Raw genomic sequence first — 27,323 nt, forward strand, 5'->3', positions numbered from 1 at the left:
AAATTGAGGATCTTGTAGCAATAAACATGTATGTTAAAACTGACATTTTTGACCATTATTCGTCTCTTATTTTGATGCTCACAACTTTATTTGTGGTCGTCATCACAATTGCATTCGAAAATGGCTTTCCTTTTGACGAAGAATTTTTCATAGGTTTATTGTTTATAGTTCAGCTTCGAAAAATGTCTTATTGTAAATTTATCTTCGAAAGAGTTCAAATTGTCTTGATTGCAATAATAATATATCCCAAAGATGAATCAATTACAACAGAAACAAGTCAGAAAAAAAAGTTATTCAAAACCGAACTTTAAAACAAGAGGAGAGTCATAAATAAAATAAGCACTTTTCTAAATTCCAGTGGGTAAAACAATCATTGAAAATAACCACTGAAAGCTTCATGAATGATTTCTGTTCTATGTCAAATGATATTTTTAAAGATATTATGAAAGCTGAAATTACCAACACAACTTTTGCCAGCTTTAGAATATTAGTCACGTTTACAAAATAGGAATGCTCACTTTATAATGTTCTCTTTTTGCAAAAAAAAAGATTTATAGTTCAAGCGCAGTTTTCAGCGCCAAAAGATAACTTCAAATTTTTAGATAGATTTCAAATTAAATGATCTCAAATTGCAATGCTGTCCAAAAGTACGGCTTTATAAAATTGTTTAAATTACTGTTTTATGATGCAAAACAATTCACTCAAAACAACAAACGGATGTTGAAACATAGAGTATAAATCGAACTATGGGCATAATTTTTTTGGATCACAAAATTGAAATGGATCACTATCATTTTTTTTATTTCTAAGTCCTGTTTTGTTTTGATTCTGTATTTGGTATTTGATTCAGTTCCGTATTTCAAGGAAATAATAGATAAGCTGAGTTTTTGGTTTCAAATGGAAAAAGTTTTGGAGTTAAAATTCCTGTTTTCTGATTAAAATACTGAACTGGTGGAGAAATGTCAAGCAAAAAACTAACAAAGCAACAAATGTACGTTGAAACAAATTATAGATTGAAAATTTATAAAATAAAAAATAAAAATGTTATAAATTCTCTTTCCAATCACATTCGTGAAAAGTATTGTCTTGAAAACATTGAACATCTATTTTATTTGTGTCTAAAGTTCATTTTCTCTTAATTTTACTGTTGATTCTACCGATTCAATTGATCTTCAGCTAAATTAATAATGGATCATGAATGTTTCTCAAAGAAAATCAAATTGTTTCGAACTAAACCTCAACGCTGGTGGTTGAAGGGACATCTCCAGGGCTTGCTCCAACCCCAGTTTATGAGTTAAGAAATCCGGCTATTTCTAGCCTTTCTCATAACATCCCTATTGTTTAATACACCAAACTTTTGTGAAAAAAGTTAATACAACTTGAATTCACAAGTGAATAGACAAAATACCAAGCCGACGTAACAGCAAGCCAATTATTATTTGAAAAAAAGTTTGAAAAAACTGCCGTTTTATGATGAAATTTATGAAATCCCACAGAAAAATAAGTTAGGTAAATACATTACACAAAATCAAAAACGGTTGTTTGAAGGGAATAAGGATTGATAACAGAAGCTGTAAAGTAACCTGTTGAAAACGATTTTCAAAATTCACATGCATGAAAGCTGTTTTTTTTGTAAATTAGATTATTTTTCTACTTCTGTAGCTTGTTGTGCTTTTGAATGATTTCACTAAAGGCAACTATTGTGACAACGGATTATATTATTCAAACTCTGGCTATCAAAATTGTTTTAAAATTTACTCCAACGCTGGTGGTTGAACAAATGATGTTCTGAGCAACCTAACATTTTTTTGTGTAAAAAAACTTCCTTAGATTATAAATGATTAAAAATAAATTGTCAATTATTTGATTTAATTAATATTTTGCAATTATTCGGATCTCAATATGCATTTACTGGAGATTATGAATTTAACTTTGACTTTATGAAAATAAAAACTGTTTATTTGACTGATGTGGTCCAACAAAAATATTATTTTATTACCTTACCGTTATACTATGTTTTCTGTATTTGCAAAGTTGTATTGGATAACTGGAAAAAATCTAATAAAGGTTTTTGTCACGGCAGGAAAGGAATCTCATTATAATTGGTGATCCAGCTTGTTCCAAAATCATCATTTGAGTTTTTTGAGCTGCCATGATATCAAACAGAAGAAATAGAAACTTGTTATACTAATTTCAATTTTAATAAATCAAAAGTGCAAGCGGATAATTTTATAGCCCGTACAATTTGATGATGTTCAAATCCGCCTGTATATATATATAAATCATGGCAGCTCAAAAAACTCAAACAATGATTTTGGAACAAGCTGGATCACCAAGTATAATGAGATTCCTTTCCTTTTACTTTAACGGTTAGGTAGTAAAATAATATTCATCTTATATATATGATATGATATGATATTATATATGATATGATGATATGATATGATATGATATGATATGATATGATATGACGTGATATGATATGATATGATATGATATGATATGATATGATATGATATGATATGATATGATATGATATGATATGATATGATATGATATGATATGATATGATATGATATGATATGATATGATATGATATGATATGATATGATATGATATGATATGATATGATATATGATATGATATGATATGATATGATATGATATGATATGATATGATATATGATATGATATGATATGATATGATATGATATGATATGATATGATATGATATGATATGATATATGATATGATATGATATGATATGATATGATATGATATGATATGATATGATATGATATGATATGATATGATATGATATGATATGATATGATATGATATGATATGATATGATATGATATGATATGATATGATATGATATGATATGATATGATATGATATGATATGATATGATATGATATGATATGATATGATATGATATGATATGATATGATTTGATATGATATGATATGATATGATATGATATGATATGATATGATATGATATGATATGATATGATATATGATATGATATGATATGATATGATATGATATGATATGATATGATATGATATGATATATGATATGATATGATATGATATGATATGATATGATATGATATGATATGATATGATATGATATGATATGATATGATATATGATATGATATAATATGATATGATGTGATATGATATGATATGATATGATATGATATGATATGATATGATATGATATGATATGATATGATATGATATGATATATGATATGATATGATATGATATGATATGATATGATATGATATATGATATGATATGATATGATATGATATGATATGATATGATATGATATGATATGATATGATATGATATGATATGATATGATATGATATGATATGATATGATATGATATGATATGATATATGATATGATATGATATGATATGATATGATATGATATGATATGATATGATATGATATGATATGATATGATATGATATGATATGATATGATGTGATATGATATGATATGATAAGATATGATATGATATGGTACTCATTCAATAATTCCTTTGGGGATGGTATTATATCACCATATTTTCTCTGATTGTTCTTCTTCTGACTGGAATCTATTGTAATCATAGGAATTTTTTTCAACCAGATTCAGTAAAATTTTGATCCTATTAGGCCTGGCTGGTTGTCTCTTTTCCAAGTGTCTCATCAGCCAAACATTCATTAATTTGAATTATTGTCTGTTGGATTTTGCGGTATGGTGCCGAATGCTGAATGTTTTTTGTATTCAAAATCTGTTTCTGTCTTCTCAATCTTTTCATGGTCTCAACTAGAATGATAACTGCAGGACGTTATATGACTGATTTATACAATCAAATCTAAATTAATTCCGATCACTGTCTTGCCGCTATGAAAACTAGTTTTGACGCGTGTCAATAATGTTACGAACTTTCAATACTAGGAAAAGTTTTCACTGCGGTATAACTTTCTTGTCGACGCCGACCTGTCTTTCACAAGTTAGGCTTCAATTCAAACTAATTCTCATTCTACTCGGATCAAGAGACTGCATCGGGACTTAACATAAAACGAAACTAGTTTCCATGGCACGGACTTTTACTTATGCAGCAAATAGCATGTTGGATTGTTGGTGCATCATTAAGCTGCCATTAGTCTCCACTCCCCCCCCCCCCCTACCATTATTTCCGGTTGATATTTTTTCCACTTTTTCATCAAATGTTGAGACTCTTTGCTCAAAAATAGATGAAATCTCAAGTTTTATTGGTCGGTTATATAAACTGATTGAAGAATATACGACTAAGAGTTAAGCTAATGACAACGAGTTCATATCCATCATTAGCAGAGTTCAATTGGAGCAATAAATCACCAAAAAATTATTTTTTGGTGCACATTTAAGGTCGATGTTGAAGACAAAATGCGCTAGTGTTCATTGTGTGATTCTCGCCGAGTTTGTCTGGGGTATTTTACTTGTCAATTTTTTTTTCAAGACAGATTAATATTTTATGGTAATCTGCGTGGTCTGCATTATTAAAAAATCTTGGTTTATCTTGATCTAAAATTCAAATGTTTGCTGATAATTTCTTATCGCCAATCTCAATGTTATCTCCGATCTTTGTTGTTTCTTCCTCTCTTCTTGTCGAAATAAACACTGAGCTTTTTTGACTGAAAAAGAAAAAGAATTTGTCCATTTGTATGAAGTGTTCCAGTTTTCTTACAACGAAGACCATTGTCGGTGCACCCTAGCATTAAATTTGTCTCAGCTAAATTTATAACAACACCTCTACGTGTTTTGTGAGGAAAATGTTGACAGAGTTACTACCTTTGTCAAATCGCGTAGCCAGACAAAAGGGTAAGCACATGGTCAATTTCAGAGTTGTCCGAAAATTATTGTTCGCCTTCTTTCATATTAATTTTTTTATAGGATTTTATTCAGATTTAAGAGTTACCACTTTTTAACGTTTGGTATCTTCCGTGAAGACACTAAAACTGTTTATTTTTCAACTTTCGGATGGTAGCTTTTGGTTTTGTCGACGTTTTATATCAGGAGCTTTTCCATCTATGTGGACTTAGTGCCCAGGAAAATTAGCTCTCGAAGGTGGTGAATAATGTTGCTCAATTATAGATATGTTTGCTAAAAGTTTGCTAAAATATTTGTGTTTTGACTGCAGACATTGTTATCATACTGCTTTTTTGCTTTTCGATACACAAAATTGTAATGCATAATAAAAACTGTTGGTTTCTTTTAGAGGTTTTCGATGCCGACCTCGAGATTGTATGAGAAGTTTTGAGAGGTTTCGGGAATGCTTTACCAAGTAATGCTTTTTAAGCGGAGATCTAGCGGTTTATAAATATTAAACCTCCACATTTTTTAAAACTATTCCCTGCTATTTTTTCGTCAACCCGCGTAGCATTGGGACAAAAACCAAGGAAATTTGGGCTTTGTTTCCTCAATAGAAATGTAAAATTTTTTGAGACCTGAATTGTCGTCATCAGTTATATTTTTCCAGATTCCCTGTTCTTCGCATTGTGGCACAAATAGTCGTTTCATTCCAAAGTAGCTGCAGTTAAGGTCTTCGCTTGAAATTAGGGTCTTTCCAATATAGGTCTCCCCCCCCCCACCCCAACACACTCCTCAAATTTTTACTCCCTCCATTATAAAAATATTGCAGCTCCACATTTTTCTTCACACTTCTCAAGCTAATTGAACTTTTCATATATGATGAGTAAGAACTGTTATTAAAAGAGTGTATTCCATTTTTCTTAAGTTTTTGTTGGATCATTTTATGAAAATTTGCGAAAACACCCAAACCATATATGACTTTGTTGGATTACCATGAAACTGGGTATGCAATCACTAAGCTGGGGAGGGGGAGGGGGAGGGGGGCTATGGTTGGAAATACCCGAAAGTCGTATTGGCTGTGAATCTGTCGTTTTTGTTCAATTGGCAATTTTTCCTGTTGCAAAAAGTGACCGACTTGCTTTTGGGTTCTTTCAAACACCGTTGTTTGCATTCAGTTTTAGACTTCACTGTCAGCTGACCAATCACAGCTCTGTTTGTCATTTTGACTTCATGTTTCACCTCTTCAAAAGCAATCGATCTGAAATACAAAAAAAACTTTGGAATTTTCAGAATTGTATCGATTCGCGTTCGCTGAAGTGTTCTGGTCTGATCTGGTGTCATTTTAGTCTGGCAAGGTCCCACCAGACGTCCTTTTTGCAGTGGAATTTTGGTCTGCTCAGAAATGAATTTGTTCAGGTAATTTTTCATTTTATACCGGGACGACCTGACCAGATGTCATTTTGGAGTGGGACAGTCGGGCCAGATGTCATGCAAGTCTTTGACTTCAACCAAGGTGACGTGAAATTAGTGAAATTGATCCAAAAACTTGGGCGGGCGAGCCCACATAAAAGGAGGAATAGACGCCGAGTAAAAAAAAGTGGTTGAATAAAATTGAACAAATATCCAGCCGTATCACAACTCTGTGTACGTCAAAGTTTTGGCCAGAAAATTGAGTTCTTATGGTAAACAAGGAGGCTTGATAATGCGCGGTTACTCTTAATATTCCGAATACGCTCATGAAGTTTTATGACTTAGTTGACTGCCAAATGCAAAAGAGATAGAAAACATTCGGAAATTGACATAATGTTCAAAAATTACTGAGTAATGAGATTAAAAACTTTAATTGGAAGCAAACAACTAAAGAAAATAAACAACGCCGCATTAAAACGCCAGTGACACCTCCCATTGATACCACATTAAGACAAGGCAAAACAATAAAAGCATTAATTTGGGTCAAATTCAAAATCTATTTTTTAAACATAAATTACAAACTAAATAAAAATAGCGTCAAATATAACGTTAAAGGAACAAATCAACTTGTACTTAACATCAAATAAGATGGCAAATTTTCCCAATGAGACTCAGTATCAAGTCAACAAAAAAGTAAAAGTAACAAAAATCAGCTTTTAAATAGAAACACAAAATAGATTGTTATGTACCTCCACCGGAGTCATTGGGACAAATTTTCAGTGAGAAAAATAAATAAATAATCCCAACCTGAAGAGCCCATGAACACTGACATTGGTGAGAACAGGAAACAAGTCAAAAAACAAAATCAAGACAAAACCATTAATGACATCCGAATAACTAAATCTGTTCTTTTTCTTTTACAAACGCTTTATATCAAACTCTAAAGGGCAATAAAACCAAAATATATAAAGCATTGAATAATACATCACAGAAGAATTAAGTAGCAGTAGAGAAAAACAACTGGTTCGTCTTCAGAAAACATATGGAAGCGGTCTTTGAGGAGCCTAAGTACCAAGTCGACGAAAAAAAAATCGAAAAGTTTGTTTGGAAATACGTTTATTATTTTTGAAATCAATTAAGTTCAAAATGAATGAACTCAGTAGCGGTCAATTGGATTTTCAAGCGATTTTGTTGTAACTCAATAAGATTTAAACGAGACCTGTCACTATCTTGATATGTCATATGACGATAAAAAAATTTGACAAATACATCCAAAAGTTAAAAGCTCAGAACTTTCGGTTGGTAGTATTTGGTTTTGTCGGCGTTTTATATCTTGAGCTTTTCCATCTATGAGAACTTAGTGGCCAGAAAATTAGCTCTTGAAGGTGGTGAAATTTGTTGCTCAATTATAGATATGTTTGCTAAATTTTGATAAAGTATTTGTGTTTTGACTGCAAACATTGTTAGCATACTGCTTTTTTGCTTTTCGATACACAACAACGTTGTAATGCATAATAAAAACTATTGGTTTCTTTTAGAGGTTTTCGATGCCGACCTCGAGATTACATGAGAAGTTTTGAGAGGTTTCGGGAATGCTTTACCAAGTAATGCTTTTTAAGTGGAGATCTAGCGGTTTATAAATATTAAACCTTCACATTTTTCAAAATTATTCCTTGCTATTTTTTCGTCAACCCGTGTAGCCTTGGGACAAAAACAGAGGAAATTTGGATTTTGTTTCCTCACTAGTAATGTAAAATTTTTTCAGATCTGAATTTTCGTCATCAGTTATATTTTTCCAGATTCCTTGTTCTTCGCATTGTGGCACAAATAGTCTTTTCATTCCAAAGTAGCTGCAGTTAAGGTCTTCGCTTGAAATTAGGGTCTTTCCAATATAGGTCCCCCCACCCCAACACACTCCTCAAACTTTTACTCCCTCCATTATAAAAATATTACAGCTCTACATTTTTCACACTTCTCCAGCTAATTGAACTTTTCATATATGATGAGTAAGAACTGTTATTAAAATAGTGTATTCCATTTTTCTTAAGTTTTGGTTGGATCATTTTATGAAAATTTGCGAAAACATCCAAACCATATATGACTTTGCTGGATCACCATGAAACTGGGTATGCAATCACTAAGCTGAGGCGGGGGAGGGGGGTCTATGGTTGGAAATACCCGAAAGTCGTATTGGCTGTGAATCTGTCGTTTTTGTTCAATTGGCATTTTTTCCTGTTGCAAAAAGTGACCGACTTGCATTTGGTTCTTTCAAACACCGTTGTTTGCCTTCAGTTTGAGACTTCACTGTCATCTGACCAATCACAGCTCCGTTTGTCATTTTGACTTCATATTTCACCTCTTCAAAAGCAATCGATCTGAAATGCAAAAAAAAACATTGGAATTTTCAGAATTGTATCGATTCGCGTTCGCTGAAGTGTTCTGGTCTGATCTGGTGTCATTTTAGTCTGGCAAGGTCCCACCAGACGTCCTTTTTGCAGTGGAATTTTGGTCTGCTCAGAAATCAATTTGTTCAGGTAATTTTTCATTTTATACCGGGACGACCTGACCAGATGTCATTCTGGAGTGGGACAGTCGGGCCAGATGTCATGCAAGTCTTTGACTTCAACCAAGGTGACGTGAAATTAGTGAAATTGATCCAAAAACTTGGGCGGGCGAGCCCACATAAAAGGAATAGACGCCAAGTAAAAAAAAATCGGTTGAATAGAATTGAACAATTATCCATCCGTATCACAACTCTGTGTACGTCAAAGTTTTGCCCAAAAAATTGAGTTTTTATGGTAAACAAGGAGGCTTGATAATGCGCGGTTACTCTTAATGTTCCGAATACGCTCATGAACTTTTATGACTTAGTTGTCTACCAAATGAAAAAGAGATAGAAAACATTAGGAAATTGACATAATGTTCAAAAATTACTGAGTAATGAGATTAAAAACTTTAATTGAAAGCAAACAACTAAAGAAAACAAACAACGTCGCATTAAAACGCCAGTGACACCTCCCATTGATACGACATTTAGACAAGGCAAAACAATAAAAGCATTAATTCGGGTCAAATTCAAAATCTATTATTTAAACACAAATTACAAACAAAATAAAAATAGCGTCAAATGTAACGTAAAAGGAACAAATCAACTTGTACTTAACATCAAAGAAGATGGGAAATTTTCTCAATGAGACTCAGTATCAAGTCAACAAAAAAGTAAAAGTCACAAAAATCAGCTTTCAAATAGAAACACAAAATAGATTGTTATGAACCTCCATGGGAGTCATTTGGGACAAATTTTCAGTGAGAAAAATAAACAAATAATCCCACCCTGAAGAGCCGATGAACACTTACATTGGTGAGAACAGGAAACAAGACAAAAAAACAAAATCAAGACAAAACCATTAATCACGTCCGAATAACGAAATCTGATCCTTTTTTTACAAACGCTTTATATCAAAGTCTAAAGGGCAATAAAACCAAAGTATATAAAGCATTGAATAATACATCATAGAAGAATTAAGTAGCAGTAGAGAAAAACAACTGGTTCGTCTTCAGAAAACATATGAGAGGGGTCTTTGAGGAGCCTAAGTACCAAGTCGACGAAAAAAAATCGAAAAGATTGTTTGGAAATACGTTTATTATTTTTGAAATCAATTAAGTTCAAAATGAATGAACTCAGTAGCGGTCAATTGGATTTTCAAGCGATTTTGTTGTAACTCAATAAGATTTAAACGAGACCTGTCACTATCTTGATATGTCATATGACGATAAAAAAATTTGACAAATACATCCAAAAGTTAAAAGCTCAGAACAATTCTGAAAAAAAAACGGTGCGAATTTGTTGAAACAATAAACATTTTAAGAAATCCGTTATGTCACTATTTAACAAAACTTATGAAAAACTGAAGTATCACAGACTTAAAACACCTAATTAAAAAAGAAATAGTAAAATATTTTTTGTCGAGAGAAAAAAAGCAACCTGTGTTTACTGAGGCGCAGAGACACGTTGGCAAGTAAAAAGATTGAAAAAGAGGGCAAACTTCAAAAAGTTGCTAATTGGATTGAATCAATTTTCGCCAAAATTAATAACAACCATCAGTTTTTAGGTTAATACAATTTGACTGAAAATTTTTGAGAAGCTAATTGTATCTAACGTTCGCGGAGGCTAAGTCCTAAGACTAAAATTAACTATACATTTTGCAAAAACACCTTGCTGAAGGCATTAAAACTCAGATTAAAAATTTTAAAGATTTTAAAGTTCTAATTGGGTTATTTTAGACATCAATGTGGCAGTATAGGGAGAGTTTCCGGAAAAGACAAAAAAATAATCACAGGCAAAACAAAAATTTAATAAAAAAGGAAACCAGAAAGTCACTAAACCACCAGCTGCAACATGCATACAAGGATATGATCAGTTGTTTCTCTGTCAAAAAAGTATATTGGACGACCATAAAAAAGACTAATATACAAGTTGTCAAAAGAAGAACAAAGGGAGGCAGAAATCAAAACTTTGATAAGATTGCTGGCAAAAATTAGTTTTCTCAAAGGTCACTGATACTATTAACTGTTCGCTAAAGTTATTAAAAAATTTTATTTTGTTTCAGCAAAGGAGGTGACTGAGATCTGCAATCCTCCAAAATCAGTGATAAGACTACAAAACAAAGAAAGCAAAAATCGAAAGATTAGTAAAAGTTTTTGCAAGAAAACGGTTTTGAATCAGTTAAAACATTTCATGTTTTCACTGAAATATTCTCTTAGCCACTACCCCTTTTTGAGACTACTCAAGCAAATATCACTAGCTTTTAAAATTACAAATGTGTTAATTGATTACAGATAGAAACGTTGGATTCTTTCTCACTGCTGATAGGCAGAAAGATGTTCACTAAAAGTTAAGGCAAGAACTGTTACAAAGTAACTCAACGTTTCTTCTGACTTTTAAAATTATTTGCTTTGTTTTGTTTTAATGGCATCGCCAGTTATGAATTTAAAGGTGCCTTAATATCAATGATTCAGACACAAGCGTTTATTTTACAGTAGTTATAAATCATTACTTGCTCTTTTTTGTGCGCCATTTTAAACCCGGAAAATTTCATCCAAAATTAATAAAAATATCTTCCAATGTTTTCCAAGACATGCGTATACCGTAAGAGATTTTATCCATTTGTCGCAAACCCAGTTACAGAGCACGTGCCATTACACATTTAATCATTATTTTAAACTTTGGAAGTACAGACGAAAAATATCTCCAGTAAGATTCTGGCAAAATTAAAACACTATAAAACAGTTCCGAGTAAAAGTTTTTATGGCAATTTTAGCTACTTAATGAAAACCAACCACGGTTGTTATTTGTTCTTTTGGTGCTAATTTTAGGTCGAAACTGCTGTAATAAATTAAGGACACTTTTCCTTTCGTGATTTCTGTTTTTTTGTTGCTGATATTATGTTGTGAGTTTGCAAAAATAACAACGAACGCAAGCAAAAAACAATGAAATAGTTGAAATTTACAAAAGCACTCTATGGAATCCGTGAAAAAAATTTAATTTTTCTCTGAAAACAATATTTTTAACCTGAGGCCTCAATATAATGTGATCATGATCTGCCAATACTGATTTCGATAGTAAAACAATATGATCTGCAGTAAATAAAACAGGATACAAATAAAAATGAGTGAAATAGTTTTTAAAAAACATATCGCCATGAAGGATCTTAACAATTTTGATTGTCAATAACAACGATGAAATCCAAACTAGCCTCAATTTTTCTGCGCGTTACATAACAACTGATAAATGGTCCAAGTAGGCAAGATTCCGGCAAAGTTTTTAATTATGGAACTGTCTTCTAAAGCTAAGTAGAAGTGGCTATTTTTTTAGATTATCCAAAAATCCAGATTTTAGGTCTCTGTAAATTCTTCACCAATTTTAGCTGTCCAGATTTTAGGTCTTTGAAACTTCTTCAACACTTTTCGCTGTCCCTTACATGCTTAACCGGTAGTGCAATTTTCTTTGTACTTTTTTCTATGACTTAGTGCATATAATTTGCACTCCCGGACGCACGTGCCACAACTTTAGTTAATGATGTACTAAGTAATAGCCCCTGAGTTTTGTCACGGGGGTGTTGAAAAACATGCTGTGGATTAGAAATGGAAATAATTCGAAATTAACTTTGTTTTTGCTGAACTTATAAAGATACAATTTTGGGGAAAAAATGTGTCGATTTGATTACTGTCTCGACCCAAGAAAATTTGCTGCTCAGTTTTTGTAATTGTATTTATTTAAAATTAACTTTGAGTGAGAAATTTAATATGAAGGTCAAAGTTTTATATCAAACTTTGTTTTACTTCTAATCTTCCTCTACCGTAGTCGATCAAGATTCTTGCAAAAATTGGCTTTCTTGCAAAATCTTGTCAATGGCTATCATGCAAGATCTTGCTAGACGAATGTTATTTTGCAAGTTATCTGCTATTTCATTCCGGTCGAGCTCCACTCCTATCGGCCGTAATAGACGATAGTTCATTTAGCAAAGAAATTTTCAAAAAAGTTGAGTGAGTTTCGAGAGATAATTTGAAACAGAATTTACATCAGATATCTGTATCTATTCAAAGTACAACATAAGTTCAGTCAACTGAGAAAAGAATTTTACGGTTTTTGTGAGCAATACAACACAAAAAGAGAACTCTTAAAAAATTTACGTATGACAAAAATTTATCTTTAAAAAAAATTTGCTTAAGCAATGCAGCATTTTATCTGTCCAAAAATTCACCTATAACTATAAATTTTATGCTTTTATTGTTTTTCTATTTTTCTACTTATCCAGATTAAGCTTTTAAAGCTACCATAACAACACCGCATTATAAACAATAACTGCCATAAAAACGTTCACGAGAATTGTTGTAACAAAGTTTCCATGTTTCAATATTTTAATGGCGAAGCTAATATTTTTAAAGCTAGGCTGCACTCATAATCATTTATTACACTGGCTGGCCTCTGTTATTGGCAACTGTTGATGGTTATCTTGTAAAATCACGATTTTCTAAACGGAATCCTAGAAGCAAATTGTTGTCGTACATAAATCTTCAACATCGCCATCCTTCCCGCAGGATCCTACAAGACAACAATTTTTTGCAAGTATCGTGTATAATTTTACAAAATTACCATCACGTCTCGTCCTGGGTTGTAACAATGAAAGAACCAACTTGCACTTAACTTATTTTAACCTGGCACTAAATCAAAGTTTTTCTTTACTATAAAAACTTTAACAATTAATGGCAATCTTTTTCGAACCCGTCCGCGAAAAGTTAACCGGCTCAAATTTAACCGGGGCATACCAGGACAATTTAATTTGAAATTTTTTAAGTTGGAAAAAGGCGAAAAGTCGCATTGGTGTTTTTTCTTTCTATGCCAGAAGATTCTTAACCTGATGGCTAACGGGTTCGCTGATGTGTTCTCTCCCATGCCAGTAAGAAGAAGAAATGTAACGTAATGTGAACAAATTTTCATGATTTCGCAGAAATGAAAGTTTTTTCGAGCTATAGATCAATTCAAAGATTTCTTGAAACCGTAAATTTTTTATGACAATTGAATTTACACAATGAAAACAATTATATGGTCAAAAATGTCAGGTCTTAATTATGAAGCACCTCAAAATCATTTACGACTCGAATTGAAGTGCACTATATAAATTTTCGCAATTCGGGTCACAGAACACTCCATAATTTTTTAGTGGTTCGAGTTGAGTGATTAATTTATGACTTATGAAATTAAACAATACTAACAAGCAGCTGACAGGTCAAATGAAAGACGTAAAGACATTCCTCTGAAGAGTTTTATTACTTCCTCACTTTGAGTAGTCTTCACAATAATATCCAAACTTGTGGGGGGGGGGACTGGATAAAGGAATCTACTAACATGAAACTGGAATGAAAAATGAAGTTGAAGTTTACTAAACTGATTTCGTGACGTCACAATACCCTGGATGAGGGTAAACCTCACGGGGGTAAACCGCAATAATTCTACAAAGTTCGTCAGGACTACTTGTGGTTTGAAAAGCCCTTATCAGGGCCCAACACAATCCCGAACGGTCTGACCAGCGCACTATCTACGGTCTGGAAAGTCTGATCAGAGCCCCACCCAGAGACTGGATAGTCTTAACATAGCGTGGTCTAGAGTCGGGGTAGTCGCATGACATGGTTTAGAAAGTCTCAACAACGCTTTTTTAAGATTTTGTATGGTCTTTTCAGAAAATCTTCCTGAGTCTGGAAACTCTGCAAAAAAGCAAGAGGACCCACCGAGAAAACAACTTGCTCCCCCCCCCCAGAGAATTAGCATCCGAGGGGACTGTTTTTATGGAATAAATTTCCCAATTTATTTGATGAACATCAAGGACTACGCTAAAGACTAAGTTTTTGTATTAGATGCCCAGCTGAATATTTTTTGTTTTGAACTAATACTTTTTACTACAGAACACAAAAACCATATACTTAATATGCTGTCCGATTTTCTGCAATAAATTGATTTTTTTCAATGATTACTGATACTTCAAGGGGTAAAAGTCTCATCTGGGGTACCCGCGGTGTGCAACCCAAATGGGTCTGGCACCAGTGGTGCGCTATCCAAGATAGTCTGGAACCTCCAGTGCGCGGAAAACGAGGTTTGGCAGCCCAGTTACCGACACACGTGGGTCTGATACCCCCCCCCCCCCGGTGGTTACCTTAAGTTGGTACGATCAGAGTCTAACTCGGTCTGGAGACTCTGGTGCCCCTAAATATTTGCAAGGCCTAAAAACTAATTTTTAGGAAAATTTTTGCTACAAAGCAAGACTTTTTGTCTAAAAAGTGAAATATAATTGCTGTGCTGTTCAGAAATTGCCTCAATGGCCATTTAAAATGGCCAATCCAAATGACTGGAATCCTGTTTTTTCGAGAAACCCGTCAATTTAGATAGTCGAGAGTGAAAAAAACTAAGGCCCTGAAGCCTCATGTTAGGTCTTGTAAGCCAATTAGTTTGTAATAAAGTCATTGAAAATCACGTGAGAAAACACATACCCAATAAAAAATGTTTTAACATCGCGTTTGTTTACGTTTTCAGATTTAATAAGTAGCCCTTATCTGTCGTAAAATCTCGATTTTGTTTGAAATACTACGCCAGAGAACAGAAATGCGTTAACGCGAGACCATTTCAGGACCATCCTGCTGAAGACCATTTTTTTAAGTAACTTTAGACACACATCACGCATCAGTGATCTGAAGAAGGTCAACACAAAATGAGATAAAAATTGATGTAGAAGTTCTTCGAGAACCGAAACTTTTTGTAACAATTTAGCAACAGTGGAGGTTGTGTAAAACGAAAATGTTATAATTTAACAAATAATCTTTGGTCCCTCTATAAAGTTAAGATTCTATAGAAGTTTAGAAGTTTTGTTGGTCAAGAAATTCGCAAGAAAAGTTTGAGAGATAGGAATCAATCACTTGTCGATGAACTAACTGTTTGTTTGAGCAAAAATGTGAAAAATTGCCAAAATAACAGAAACTGTATAGTTTGTTGGACTTGTATTTGATATTAAACAACCAAGACGTTTGCTGCCAGATTTCTACTTGTCCGATTCAGTAACATAGCTAATATACAAATTGCGCTACAGAAACAATTTAATTCTATGAACCGAAACTCTTCATTAAATTAATCAGATTTACGCTTATTGTGTTCTGTACAGTTGTCCCAGCAAACTCTACGGAAAATCATTTGAACATCACCAGCTATTAATTTGAGTTATTTAAATTCTTTTAACAGCCATTAATTTGAGTTGTGAAAATTAATCAGTGATCTGAAGAAGATCAACACAAAATGAAAAAAATGATGTAGAAATCGCTCAAAAACCTAACCCTTTTGTAACAATTTAGCAGCAGTGGAGGTTGCGAAAAACGAAAATGTTCTAGAATAAAAAATAATCTTACCGAACTGACTTTTTGATTCGAGCACGATTTTCCTCAAAATTGACACTCTAAATTTTAGTTGGATGAAAGCATTAGTGAAAGTTGCAAAAGAAACAATTGTAGATATGGTGTCCTTATGTTCAGCTTGAAATTTTTATTCAAGCTTCTTAATGATGATCCAACATGAAGAACTTTTGATACTGAATTTTGAGAAAGCGTTAATTTGTGATTTCTGCATAAATGCTTAGTAGTATTTTGATTGCCTCTGTCTCAACGACTGACTCTCAGTTTTCATCTCCATCAACCACTTACTGAACAAATTCGACCGTTTCAGGAGTTTAAAAAACCATGCAATTACATTTTAATCCGAGACTAAGGTGAAAATTGAAAGATGTAAAACCTGTACTACTCAACCTGAAAATTGAAATCAACATGCATTGATCTCGATTGACTAAATTGTTTTCAACTGCGTTATCCAATGTATAAATGACAACATCTCCGGTAGTAAAATTGACATTTTTGAAGATGTACCTTAATCCATCTGCATACAACAAATTATCTCTTAGAGAGTTCTAACGGGAACCTTTCTCTCGCACAATTTCTGACAGATTCATCCGCTTCCAATTTTTCACAAAAATCGCGTTTTCGTACCTTTTCCAAGCCAATGTTAGAAACTGATATTAGTAGTATCCATATCTGCCATGTTACTGGAGGGGGGGGGGGGTCCGGACCCCCCTACAAGAACTTTCACTCTGTAAAAGTTGATTTCTTGTACTTTTGAAGAAACTTTGAGAGTCTTATTGTTTTACCTACTTCGATCTTTTGGATTGTAAGTTCATGTTATGTGAACTCTTGGGAAATAAATATGGAGAGTTTGGAATATTTCCTTCCGCGCGCATGAGTGGGCTGTTATGCATAATTTGAACTTTTATTGAGCTTTCGAAAGTGGGGATTGTTTAAACTTGTCAAATTTTGTTTACGGTGGGGGATTTTATGTGGAATTAAATCAAAGCGGAGCGGGCTCTTGGAAACTGAATTTCAAAACAAAATTAAATTAGTGCGGTGTGTTTTATTGATTTTGAAATTAATTTGCTTCGGTGTATGAAAAGTGTTCCAATTAAGATAAAAGTAAATGTATGGCTGTGAAAGCAATTTGGAAGTATAAATTTGGTAGGGGGAATAAAGCAGGGCCCTCGGTGTTAGAACTGAACTGTTTCTTGGCAAATGTTTGGAATAAATTCTTTTCTGCCTGTTAGGTTGAGATAAATGTTCAATCACCAAAATGAGCCTTCTGAAGAGACTATTTCCTATTTCTTCTCAATTGTATTGCGTCTACAGAGCGAACTAAGTGAAACTTGAAGCTATTAAAAAGAATGCCAGGACACAAATGTGATTCTTGTGAGCTCACTTTCAACCATTTTCAAGAAAACTTGAAACATTTCACAGAAAATCACAAAAACCGATATATAAAATATTGTTCAAGATGTCAGGAGGCCATTTATTTTCTTCCTCAGTTTACCAAGCATAAAAAGCACAACAGATTTCTTGAAACCAACCCATTATACTGTTCTCGATCTCTTGTTTCGGGGAAAATATTGGACCAAATTTGCCCTTTCTGCAGGCAAATTTTTTTTTATAAACAGGAGCTCGAGAAGCATTTGAAAAGCTTTTGTCGGTGCAAAGTGCAAAGAATATTTGACAGGAGGACTGGGAAATTTCCTTAAAGTAAGTTTTCTTCTCACCAATTGTATAAAAATATCATTATTAATATTTATCTTTGTATTTTTAAATTTTCCGATCTATAAAAGAAGTACTTATTACAATACAAAGAAAAATAACAGATTACTCAGTGTCAGAATCTACAATATAAGCACAGGCACGTTTAATCGAGATTACTGGCGATTCCTCATTTTCAGAGAGTGTTACCTCTGAAGAGTTTTTAGATTCAACACTATCTATTTGTCTGAATAAGTTATTGCTTAATGTTGCTTGCTTCTTTTTGTTGCTGATGCTGGCTAATGTTGCATTCTCACTGCTTGAAGAGCAGCAATCTGGGTTTTCATCAGCTTCATTGAGAATGAACGGGTTATTGATTTCCTGGTCAGACTCATCACTTTGTTCCGATAAATTTGAAAGGTCAATAACATCATTCAACTCTTCATTAGAGTACGAGGGCTGATGAAAACCTGGATCGGGTGTTTCCCAGCCTGAGGCCTCCCCTCCTTCAGGAAGTTCAAACACGTTATAGGGTTCGTTCAATTCGTCTTCCCAGTCGGTTTCGGCACACAGTTTTTTTGAAACGTATTCATCACGCAAAGAAAAATGTCCGAAGGGCAGAGTCGTTTTTTTGTCTGTATTTATATATCTTTTGTCGTCGTATGCGCAGAGGGCAATTTTGTTCAAGCACGCAGTTTGTAGTTTATGTTTAAGTGTTGATATTTTGATGTTTTCAAGTCTCACTACGTTGCTCGTCTCCAATGTCTCTTTGAACATTTCATGATTTAATTTGGCTTGCGCGAATTTTTTAGTTCCTTTAGCCGACATTTTGTTTTCACCATTACTAGCAACAATCGAATAATGTTTAGGCTTAAGGGCACAGAATTCTTCTATTGGCGTTCCTGCAAGTTCGTCTTTGAACTTAAGCACCACCTTTGCATTCGTATTGTCATAGAGTTTGTGGTCGCTGGGGAAGTTTGAGAGATCAAAGTGTTTTTTCAGGGTAGAGTTTTTCGTCAAATCAACATAGAAACTATTCGTTTTAACTTTGTATACGAATGAGTCTGTATCTGAATACAGCAAACTGCACTCTGTTTGTTTTTTCATTACGTTGTAATGAAAATCCAACATAAACAGCTTTGAAAGCTCAAGAATGCTGGCTCCAATAATTGTTGGTTTGTTCCATACTATGGATTGGACTTTCTTTGTGATAATTGTTAGGTTCTCGTCTATGATTTTTATCGATGAAATATTTCCTTTTGATGTTGTTTTAAGTAGCTCCTCTTCTGTGCGAACAAATTTAACGGACACTCTTTTTCTCAAACTTTCACAAAGCTTGCCAAAAGTAGAGTTTGACATAAGTTTGTAGAAATCCTGATCCAGCTTAGAGCTAGCTTCTTGACGTTTCTATGTGTTAAGTGAAATATAACTTGCTAACCACTTAGATTGATGAAACTTTACTGCTCGATGAACTCGGGTGACCTTAATTCCGCTATCAACATAGAATTTGAGGTTCCGGTATTGAACAACATAGTTCCTCTTTGGGTGAAACGTCTGTCTCAACTTACTTGATTTCGACGAAGTTAGACTTAGAGCGCTTCTAAGAGTTGTCTGATAGTCACTAAGTTCTAGGGTATCGATTGGTTCCTTGTCGGGTATCAATGGGTAGTCTGCATGTTCATGTAGAGCATCAGGGTACTCTAGATCCACCTCAACAATGAAACCAACATCCCCTTCGTCGTCGGTCTGCAAAATTGTTTCTAGTGCAACATCTTCAATCAATTCAAAATGATTCAGGGGAAGAGGGAAATGTAACATGATTCCCCCGTAAGGGTTATTAGCATCAATATAAATGATTGATGAGACTTCCTTTGAGCTATCAAAGTTAGGCAGTAGGGTGTTGTTTGCAATCTCTAGTCTTGAACTGTAGATAGAGGACAGGCATCCACGTATCATTTTCTCTGCAATTTCAAGAATCAGTCGGTCTGTCAACAGCTCAATTTCGGGCTTGCAGGTTTTCAGAAACGCGTTTCCAGAAAGATTTGAAGCTGTGTAGAACTGTGCACAGTCCAGGCCGTATGTGTCATAGCACACAGAACGCAGCTCCTCGAACCAGCATGACAGCTGTAGCACATCGCCAGTGAGATATAGCTCCAGGAATTCCTTCAGACTTTGGCAATTGAACTCGATGAAGACAAAATTCAACTGATTGAGTTCCTCACTGGTAACATCAATTTTATTGTCTTTCAAACTGTTTTTCCAGTTTTCGAGACTGGGAAGAGAAAGTTCTCTGAGTTTACTGAAGTCATTGACATACGAGTAGGGAAAACTTCCCTTTTCCTTCAACAAGTTGCGTTGCTCTGTGGTGTAGCCTCGGTAAAAGTTGTCAAGAATACTGAATTTATTGTGAGGCAGAGTTTGTACAATTTTATCGAGGCTGCACGGCATAAACTTGAAACTGTCAATAAAGCGCATGTACTCGTAAACAGTGACTTCATCTCGCTTCCTTTTTTGTGTTTCAATGAATACACCAAAATTTAGTGCAATGAATTTTTCGTCGTTTGTCGGTATCACTTCAATTTTTGTTGACTCTGAGGCTGTATGCAAGGACTTAACTATGTGATCTAAGTCATAGTTCATCATGTTGTGGGCAATTACGGGCGTGAAATTGAGTGTTCGGCGCTTGAGGTTGCATTCGACGTGCGCGTAACCGATGAATTGACCACTGTAGTGACAGTGGTCCAACACTTTTTCGTTGTCATTGTTGAAAGCAACATCACAAATCCAACATCTCGAGAATGTACTTTGCAAAGGGGCGGCTCCAATAAATTTGGGAAATTTCCTTTTCTGATGGTAAAAGAACCTTGCAAGTTTTTCGATTTTTGTAATGAAGCGTTTCATACAATCGGGGCCTGTGTAAATGTCAAAATGTATTGGTTCAGGGTTGTTATGTTCGACCACAATTAAGCAGTAACTACACGGTAAATGGTGTTACAAGGCACACGTGCTTGAAGTCATTGGGTTACTTTTCGCTGTTGCTACAGGCACAAGTAGAGATTCTAAGTCCAAGTATACTACAAAAGGTGAAAACCACCTCGCGGCGTAGTTTTCGAACTTCAACTTGTTGTTAGCAGAATCGGGCATCGTGATTTGCAGAGAATCATTTTCCAAACACGATTTCTGATGTGCTAATAGCACATCCGCTGACGAACAAATGTGAAAACAGTTCCTGCACAGCTCATTTCTATCACGATACTCTTTACCGTTGATTTTAGCGACAAGTTTCATCAAATTGATAATGAGTACGTAGTGGTATGTCTGTTCGTTTTGTAGGAGCAACAAATCGAGTACGAATGGGAAATTTTTGCCTCGTGACAGCCTCAATGGTAGTAATTGCTTCGTCTGATACCTTAAATATGAAAAATCTCAGACTTTTTCTGGATAGTGAGGTTTTTTAAACAGCAAAATGTTAAGAACTGTTATGATGAGCGAAAAATTTTTGTTCCTCTTTTTTTTAACAACTTTTCCTTTTTTTGCTTTTTTTTTACAAAAAATAAAATCACATTTGAATACAGAATAATACGATTTGTTCTTACCTGAACACATTAACTTGTACTTCATTGAGTTCCTCAAACTTTGATATGTCCTGTAGACTCATTGGCATTTCAAAGTCCCCTTTCGGTTGCTTTGCTGATGGATTTTCTTTGCTGTACGTCAGAACGTTGGTGCGTGATCTGAAGCATGGTGTTGGCGGTTCTAATTTTTCTTTTTTGTAAACCAGATGGTATCCAGCTGTGTAGCAGTAAAGGAAACAGTTATCATCGTTTGCATTGTGTATGTCTAACAAGTTCGAATCTCTTCTTAGCGGATGTTCCTCATGAAACGGTATGAAACTGCTTCCCCGGACAGGCACATATTTGGCCAGCTTCAGGGTAACTTTGTCTATTGAAAGTAGCTGCCAACCACTTCCGTAGCTTGAAAACGAAACAAGTTTTGAAACAATGTTGTCGACAAAGTCTTCAAAAATTTCATCCGAAATCCCTGAATGATATACGATTCGTGTATTTGTATTAAAAAACACGCTCAATTTTTCTTGATCGTCATCCAAAGGTTTCTGAAGCGTCATTTCCACTACAAGTTGAACCTTTTGTGGAAACCTGTGCGTGTGTTTTTGGACTGTTTTCGAAATTTCGTCCCGGTTCCTGAACAGATATTCCATAATGTCTAAATCCCCCTGGGCCGGCTCAAATTCGTAGTAGTTTACACCATTGCTAATTGAACTGACTGTTGGTCTAGACGTATCAACTTCGTGGGTTTCCAAGTCCAAAATGGGCAGACCATGCTCATTGTTTATGTGCTCAGCATATTCGAGTTTTGTTTGAAAAACTACGCGACAAGTATAGCAGACTTTTAAAATGGGCTGTTGATGAGAAATATAAGAATGCTTACGCAGTGTAGGAAGACTTCTAACGTTCTCGAAACCCTGAAAACAGCTGAAAGTCGGTATATCTGGAAAAATTTTATGTATATTCTTCATATGCTTGTTAAGGGACCTTCTGTTGGAGAGCTGAGCAGAACAGTTTGGACACTGAACTGGCATACTGTACAGAAGTACGGAACACAGTTTTCAAGCTTTGAATGGTGTTGAGACTTTTGAATAATAGGGTAAGAAATATAGAAAATAATGATTGATAACGTTGAGAATGATTTTGAGATATTTCTAAGTTGTGAGAGTTTTTAAAAAGCTTAGGAAATATTAATTTATAGTAAAAGTCTGCAAATCTTTTAAATTTTTTTGCAACTAAATAGAGGTACGTATTCTTTGCTTTATGTTTTCCAATTTATTAAAAATTTTTCACCCAAAAGTTGACGAACAGATAAAGCTGAATTTTCTGCAATCAAGTCAAGAAATGAAGTTTTGATTGCGTGGCGCTACACAGGTTTCGTTTAATTCTTGAGCACACCTCCAGTTTACAGCTTTAGGTAGTACAATGTTTTCTAACCCTGAGGGGGGCGTAATTAAATATAATTCTTATCATGACAATTGATAATATACAAATTTCAACTCTGTGTGAGACCTTTGTGTAAAACATAGGCAAAATATGGCAAGAACAATAAATAGGCTTATCAGTTCTTCTTAAATATTGCATGTACTCCCATAATAAGTTTTCTTTGTATTGTGGAATTTGATTTGTAGTTTGAGTTTATTGCAGAAATATATATAAGAATAGTAAGAAAATTCTATCGGCCAGTATATGCTTAGTTATTGTTAATCGTGTTGTAATGAATAATAAATCAAAGTGAGAGAGTTTTCATTCAAATTGAGTGCAAACCTAACACCAAGTTCCCCCTTCACAGAAAACGAAAATTCTTTCCCTTCAATGTTTGCTTGGTGATAACACTAGTCTTTTCATTAACCAGTAAACTTGATCGAAATTCGAATTTTACCCATTGGTTGTTGTAGAGCAGGGGGTGTCATATCAAAGGAAAACGGTTCATGAAATTGAACTCTAACCTAACCCCTGAACGTTTCAGATAACAAAAACTGTTAAATTTTCTAACTTTTGGGCTGTGTACTAAACACAATCTTTTCATTAAACAGTAAAGTTGATTATATTTAGAAACGTACTGAACGGTTACTGTAGAGCAGGGAGTGTCATATCAAAGGAAAACCTTTCATGAAACTGAACTCCACCTAAATCCTGAACGCTTCAGATAACAAAAACTGTTAAATTTTCTAACTTTTGGGCTGTGTACTAAACACAATCTTTTCATTAAACAGTAAAGTTGATTATATTTAGAAACGTACTGAACGGTTACTGTAGATCAGGGGAGGATCAAATCAAAGGAATGCCTTCTGCTCAGCGAATATATGTATAGTAAACGCAGTATTTTGAACAAATATGAGATTTTTATTGTTTTTGTTGATCCCCGCAAGATCAGAGAGAAATAAATGAAAAAGTTTGAATCAAAAGTTCATTATGAAAAAATTTTTTCAATGGAGCCTAAAAAGTATTAAATTGTAATTCCAGATAACTTACCTATGGATTCAGGTAGAAAAATCAAAAATCGTATGTCAAGTTAATGAGTTAAGGCCCAAAATATCATTAAAAATTGCATTTTTTGTGAATTTCTGTTGAAAAATAGAAAATATCTCTATTAATTTTTAACAGTACCTTCATTCTTTTAATCGGTTCCTAACAGTTAGTTCAATCACTTTCACAGTACCTCGTGAAAAGTGGACGCAATTTCATTAAAACTCTAAAATTTTGTTTCCAGAGTTCTTTTCTGAATATCATTTTTCATATAGGAACCTTTAAAAATTATGTTTCTCAGACATTTGAATTGTTTCTTCAAACAGATTTTGTGTTCACTGTAAGCAGATATATCTCAATTTGACTCTCAGCCCTCAGAAGAATATAATTGTTCTGCAAAAATGTCAAGATAGGTTATTTCTTATTTGATTTTTTGGTTCCTTACTTAGAGATAATGAAAAATTATATATTCTGAAGAAAATACAATTATGGAAATCCAATTGTGATCAATATGCGGCGAATGAATAAGAATACAGTTAGGACACCATACTGTTTTCAACTTTTATAAAATTAGCGCATCAAAAATGAACTTATTTTGAGTTGTCAAAGAGTTCTCGCATAGCTGAAATTTTTCTTTTTTTTGGAGCATTGTCAACTGAGGGGTTTTCAGTGTTTTCGGGAGTTAAAGAGAAGTTTTTGGTAGGGGTATCTTCTTGTTCTTCAATTCCATTGTAAGTTGTGGGAGTCTCAAAGTTGTCTCCAGAAAGGTTTTTCAACAGATCGTTTGTGTCTGTAGGACTGTCAAAGTTTATCCATAAGTTGTTGCTTTTTAGATTCGAAAAAAGTGAAGAACTCTGCTCTGAGCTATCTGGGCTGAGTGCTGGACTGGGGTCCGCAGTAGGCGTGCAAAATGGTGACGGATTTGTAGGAGACTCAGGAGATTTTGGAAGCCCCCAAAGATCCGCTAGGTTGTCGCATGCTTGCAAAACACCGAGCTGGTTCTCATAGAATGGTACACAGTCGCAATCGTATTTGTATATTAATTTTTTGGTTCCAATTGGTAAGTTCGATATATCATATTGTTCCAGAGGGTGCAAAAGTGTTGTTGGTGGTACAATTCCCCCTGATGTAATGAATCCACTACCAGTAGTTTCGGGTTTGTCGGGTAACTGAGCCATAAAATTGATGAATATTTTTGGAAGCACGCAATGGTCGTGAGTTATCCACTCTTCTTTTTCATGAGAACGTTTTTGTTGTACAATTACTATGAAGTTTTCATGTACAGTTTGATAGATAATTGTGCGTTCACATGACAAATCGCTTTCTGACAAAATATGGTAAGACATTGCAATTGCTCTGGAAAATTCAGATGAACTGTTAAGTTATAATTGAAGTTAAACAACAATAACGAAAATTTTGAAAGATAATGTTTCCTTGACGCAAATACTAGTAATGTTGAAACGAAAAATTGAATCAAAAATGAATTGAGGTACAGTTATTTTAAACAGACACTTGTTTGCAGTATTACAAGCATGAACTTGAATATAGAATTGAATGAAAATTTCAACAAGTATGTAGGTTGTTCAATGTCGTTAAAGCGTCAAGTTTTGGCACACGTGTTGGGTTCACTTTATTGATCAAGTTAGTCTCTTGACACACCTAAGGTCATACATGTACTCTTCATTTTGGTTTTATCTGTTAAACCAAACATTAAAGTTGTATTGTTTCCAGACTAGACCACCCTGAAGTTAAGGCAGGCTCTAGTACCATGGGAATTTGTATGCATACATAGGATAAAGACATTTATGCGTTTGCCTACAGGACTAACGTACAAATACTGTTAACTCAATAGATCATATTTCTTATCAGTTAACCAATTCTATTTTTAGCGTCTGCGTGTAATATCTATAAAATTTTAGTGCACGAAATCATTGACACGGTTTTTCTTGAAGCAAAACAGTTAGTTGAATATATTGAATAAGAAACACAAAAATGCCTTTTACAGCGGAGACAGACGCTGAGTTTGGAGACGCTCATTTTGATGTTTCCAAAAGTGAAAAACGTTTGATCCGAGCAACAGTGAAAACTTATGAAAAAACAGGAACTTATATCTTCCTAAAGTTGTTCAAAAAAGTTGGTCAAGAGTTTGAACTTCAACAGAGAATAACACTGACTTTAGAAGAGTTTGAAAAGTTATCGAAAAAGAACGGAAAAATTCGTTCTGCTGCTAATGACAACACTGAAAACGATTCTACTCTGAAAGCTCCCTCAGCAAAGAAACCTAAATTAAAACAAAAAGACGACGAACACGAATTCTCTGAATAATTTAAAGAGCTCAATTGAAAATGGTAGAAGCTATGTATGAACGTTCACCTGGTTACTTCAAGCAATTTCAAAAAAATTTCAGGTTTTTTATCACTGAAGAGAAACCAAAATCAACGTTTGCTAAAGTTTCAGCCATATGCATGCACACTGATAGCCTTTTTTGTGGAGTTTTACCTGCTAATCTTTATCATGTTTTGTTCGATGTGTCAGATGTTGCTACAGATTTCTTTAAAAAAACAAACTTTATTCTGTTCCATGCTTATATACAACTTTCAATTGTTTATTCTCGAATGGCATGGACTTGGAGACAATTGGTACGGTTTTCGAAAAATTGAAGCTAGCTGTGGAATACAATGGTCTAACGTTACAGACGAAGGGAGACACTACAAACATTCAAAAACGTTTACCCAATTTGGTCAATGGCGTTGGCTGCAAAATTCATTGGGCAGTTGGAAGTACTGCTTTCAAAACTCTGGAAAATAGTGTTGAGAAAAAATCAAACCAACAATTGCAACCTGACCGATTGTCTACTGAAACTTTTAAGAGATTTGAGAAAATTTTGCATGGTCCTCATTCTGGTGCTTTCTGTCAAATAATGGATATCTTTTTGAGTGGTTATGGAAAATTGGACATTGACAATGATGTTTTGTGTGTTCGCTTAGTTTATGAAGAAAAAATAAAGTTTTGAAAAAAAAATTATTTCAATACAAAAGTTAGTAATGTTAGAGCATCATATGAAGCGCAAAACGTATCAAATCAACATCACTCATCTTTAGAAATTCTTTTTCATCAAAAAGGTATTGGGCAATATAAATGCAAAATAAGCCACACAATATTGAGTTTGGTTTTTGAATTGGTTGGTTTCTAAGCAATTCAAACACAGTTTGAATATTACCAGCAGAGGAAGCAAGTCTATTGTGTAAATGTTTATATAAAGTTAGATTTTGTCCCAGTGGATCTGCAAAAATATATTTTCCATTTTTCCGACAAATAAGTGTCCAATGTGTTCCAATTGTTTGAGAAGTTGATACATTCACTATAATGAA

The sequence above is a fragment of the Convolutriloba macropyga genome, chromosome 6, assembly GCF_964194025.1.
Source record: "Convolutriloba macropyga chromosome 6, txConMacr16.3, whole genome shotgun sequence".
NCBI lineage: Eukaryota > Metazoa > Xenacoelomorpha > Acoela > Convolutidae > Convolutriloba > Convolutriloba macropyga.